This window comes from Helianthus annuus, chromosome 7 (genome assembly GCF_002127325.2).
Source record: "Helianthus annuus cultivar XRQ/B chromosome 7, HanXRQr2.0-SUNRISE, whole genome shotgun sequence".
NCBI lineage: Eukaryota > Viridiplantae > Streptophyta > Magnoliopsida > Asterales > Asteraceae > Helianthus > Helianthus annuus.
The window spans coordinates 137,266,850-137,271,495 of NC_035439.2; the positions used below are offsets into that span (position 1 = coordinate 137,266,850).

General features: G+C 34.0%; 1 pseudogene; it reads left to right on the plus strand.

The window, feature by feature from the left end:
* The first annotated feature begins 417 nt into the window (after positions 1-417).
* LOC110882795 lies at positions 418-4,184 on the plus strand (annotated as a pseudogene).
* Positions 4,185-4,646: the final 462 nt, after the last annotated feature.

The following is a 4,646-nucleotide window of genomic DNA, read 5'->3' on the forward strand; positions in this document are numbered from 1 at the left end:
CAAGGAATTTCAACGTGTTTTCGAAAAGATGCTTCCAAATATTCTACAAACTTTCGATCAACATATTCATGATCGGGAGAATAACGTAACGCCTCCACCACCTCCACCTTCTCCGCCTCCACGTTCTCCCACACCTCCTCCATTACCTCCATCGTTTCCACCACACATCTCACCACTCAAAAACGATGTATCGTATAACAACACTACTATGTCCCCGTCTGTCGACATCTACACTTGGCTCGCAAGATTCCAAAAGCAGAAACCACGTTCATTCAGTTCTGCGACTATTCCAGTAGAGGCACAAAACTGGATAAACCATATCGAAAAGATTTTCGAAGTTATGGGGTCGGTGATGAGTTCAAAGCAAGGCTAGCTACCTATAAGTTAGAAGATGATGCCCAAAGTTGGTGGGGAACCATGAAGCATGCACGAGGAGGAGATTTTTATGTGGCTACACTTTCGTGGAATGATTTCAAAACTTTGTTTTATCAACAATATTTCCCCTCTGCCCGTAGAGGAGAATATGAGCGAGAGTATGCATCTATTAAACAAAGGGAAGATGAGCCTATGGTTGAGTTTATGGCTCGATTCACGAGATTGGCTAGTTTCATGGGACCCGCTGCCGGAACCCCATTGATGCAAGCCGACAAATTGAAATGGGCCGTATGTGAAAAGATCAAATGGTTAATTGTAAACCAAGAGTTCAAGGATATCACGGAGGTTGCAAATGCAGTCCAAAACTTGGAAATAGCAAACAAAGACATGAAGCTACAATATGACGAGATTCACAAGAAGAACCAAACCTCATCTACCAGAGATCACAAGCCCCCTTTAAATCAAAACAGTAACACCCAACACCAAAATTGGCAACAAACACATCAGAACCCTAAAATTTCTAATCATCCTTTTCAAACCAATCGCAAGTCTCCAAACCCAAACCAAAACCAAAACCACTCTAGTCCGTTGTGCAACACCTGTGGGAAATTTCATAAAGGTGTTTGTTTCAAGGCCACAGGTAATTGCTTCAGGTGTGGACAATCTGATCACATGGTTAAAAACTGCCCTAAGCCGCAAGGATATGTTATCGGAAATTATGTTGAGCCCGCCAGTGTTGTACCACGCACAACTGGCGGAAGGGTGTTCGCTTTAACCACCGGCATTGCATCAACGGAAGCGGAACTAGCAAAGAAACGTCTTAAGCATCATGAATTGATTGGTCGAGAACCTTGAGAGAAGACGTGAAGTTTTCACTCCGCCACTTTAAAAAAAATGCAACAAGTATAATCCTATCCTAGAAAACTACACATCTATTATCTATAGAGATAACCATATCATCTAATCATAAGTATGTATCGTTAGAAAATCTGGTTTAAGTTTATGCTAAGTTATGTTTCCCTAAAACACATGTGTTATATAAAACCTTGTTACCAGCACTATATATGAAATAATAATCAGTTGTATTCTTAATATGTTATGACTATATATATGTATCAATTTCGAGGACGAAATTTTTTTAAGAGGGGTAGATTTGTAATAACCTGAAAAAAAAACTAAAATAATAATAATAATAATAATAATAATAATAATAATAATAATAATAATAATAATAAGTCATGTTAAAATAATTTGTAACTATACGTAATGTTATCAAACAATTCAAATCTTTATTGTTTTGTTATAAAAAAATATAAAGTTTAGTGTTAGTGGAAGGTTTAAGGGCTAACTAGCAAAGTTTGCTTAATAAAAAGGATGATTTTAAAACTTTGATTATATTCATACAACTCATATATCTATAAATTTTAAACAAAGCCACGTTGACAACCTAAAGGCTAAAACCATACACGACTCTAAATTGCCTATGTCTCACTTAGGAATGATTCGTGTCATCTCCCTGATAAACTTAGTCATTTTGTTTTACTTGTTATCTAAGTATCAACCATGTTTCACCATTAATTGAAGTAAATACATGTCACTTCCACAAGAACCAAAAACAACTATAAAAGACGTGTTCGGGATTCCTCTATCTGAATATCTCACCTTCTTTGAAATATAAAAACCTTCAAGTTGTACCGGTCCTGAAATACTGTCCTTTGGCGAAGTTTGTTCTTCCGGCAACTATCTAGCGTCACCGATAAACCTCCGTTTCATTTCAAAAGGTACACACACTATTTCATGCACTTATATATGGCTTATAAGAACCAACAAATAGATTTTAAAACCAAGCCACAGTTTCTCTGGCAATATGCTTTCAAAATGAAGAAGAAGATGAATCCATAATTTCTTTTATTATATATTTATTATGTTAACTTGGTCCACTAACTTTTGCTATACAAAATGGTAGAATAAGATGATTATTATATTATTATACTTTAGTGTTTTGAACTAATATTTTTAGTTTATGTTCTATATGTTCACTAGTTATTAAATATATTTAAAACATGTTTAATTTAATTTGAAAATACATATTGTTTTATAAGAGTACCTCTTTTAAAAAAATATGACTTTTAGACGGTGGTGGTAAAATAAATAAACAATTTTATTATTTCCTATAAATGTCTTTAATTAAAGTATTTTTCTTATATAGTACAATACCATATTATGTAGAAAGAAGTTTTTATAACTGTCTAAAATAATTAAATTATATCGCATTAATACATATATAACTTTGTAAAATAAACGTATCTATACACTAAATTTAATTTGTCAAACTAAAGTATGTCAATATAATATATTTGGTCAAAGGATTAAAATATTACAGACTAAGTTTTATGACAAAATAGAATCAACAAACAATTTATAAATTTCCTTAAGCGTACAGTTATTATTTAAAACCAATGTCCATGTCACAAGAAATGTAACAAATAAACAAGAGTTTCCATTAAGTTCAACATGTCTAAACAAGGATAAAATAACACTACTAGAAAAATTAAAATTTCTGACACCATTTTCCGTAGGAAATGCGTCACAACTCGCGATTTTCTACGAATTTGTGACGAAATGCGTATGTAGGAAAACCACTCGTAGGAAACTGGTTTCTTACGCATTTTCTACGCATTTTCCTACCAATTTCTGACAGAAAAGGGCTGTCACAAATTGCTACACATTTTCTACGCATTTTCCTACCCATTTAACGGAAGTTAATTTTTAATTTTTGCTACACAATTGTCACGAAATTTAATTTTCTACGAACTTGTGACGAAATGCATATGTAGTTAAACCACTCGTAGGAAACTGGTTTCTTTACGCATTTTCTACGCATTTTCCAACCCATTTCTGACAGAAAAGGGCTGTCAGAAATTGCTACACATTTTTCTACGCATTTTCCTACCCATTTAACGGAAGGTAATTTTTTATTTTTGCTACACAATTGTCACGAAGTTTAATGTTTTTTCTAGTTTTATTCTATTTATAAAACATCCGAGAGATCAGATAAAAAAGCAAATAAAACTAAAAACTATAAAATTTCAATAACATTAATCATAAATTTATACAAATTTACAAACAAAAAATGTATAAAATCTACTAACATAAAGAAAATAAAATTACATATTTCTTTAACAAATTCAATAACATTAACCCACACCCATCTCAATAACTTTTGCAAGACGTGTAGGCGTTATTGGACACGGTGGTGCGCTAAGGAATGTTCCGGTTGGGGGAGGTTGTAGGAGGAACAAAAGAAGTAGCAAACATAGCAGATCAAAATTTCCAAGCCAAAAGGGGACTAAATCCTTAAATGGAAGTCCATCAAGGTGTAGCACTGAAAACATAGCAACAAGTACTCAAATCCCACACCCTCCATCTCTTCAAATGCCCTTCACGAGCTCTTATGGAGGTGTTGCTAGCAATATCATATCAAGTCTTGGTGGATTTCATACTCAAAGTGAAATTGGTAATTTCCAGTTAGGAAGTTAGGAACTGGAGGCTCAAATGCCACTAACTTGAATAATATTTTATCAATTGGAAGTGGTGAGACTTGGAGATTGCCGTTCTTAGCAGGATTTGAAGTACCTAACAATACCAATTTTCTCTACCAAAGTGAAGTTGCAGTTGAAGCACCGGCATCTTCGATGCTTGAGAACACTCGGGTAAATCCTCCTGTGAAAGTCAAAGAAAACCGAGACCTAAATTTTTATTTAAAAGATAAGAAATTAAAAGATAAGAAATTAACAAGCAAACCCTAACAAAATGATAGCCCTTGTATCCATCTTATATACTCTAGATAACTTGCACAATTTTTAAAACAAATAACAGTAATGTAGCGTTTTGAAATCCGGTTTTTGCTCCATATTAAACCCAATAAACATAACCTAAATAAAAACACACAATCCATTACGATTAGAAGTAAAGAAACAAGTCTAGAACCCTAAGTCATCCGTATGAATCAAATGCTATCAGATACATACAATCTCAAATCAACTCTAGTCGCTAAACTACATAAATTTGGTTTGAAAGGTGTAAAGGAAAAGTGAAAGAACTTACCGGCCGGCGGTTGAGATCGGACGGCGAGAGTAAAAGGAATTAGGGTTTAAACTAAAAAATGTGTGGGTAGGCTGATCGAGAGAGAAGGGGGCAGGGGTTTGTGGTGTGCTGCTGTTCAAAGTAAAAGGAATTTAGGGTTTAAACTAAAGCTTTTGATTCTAGAG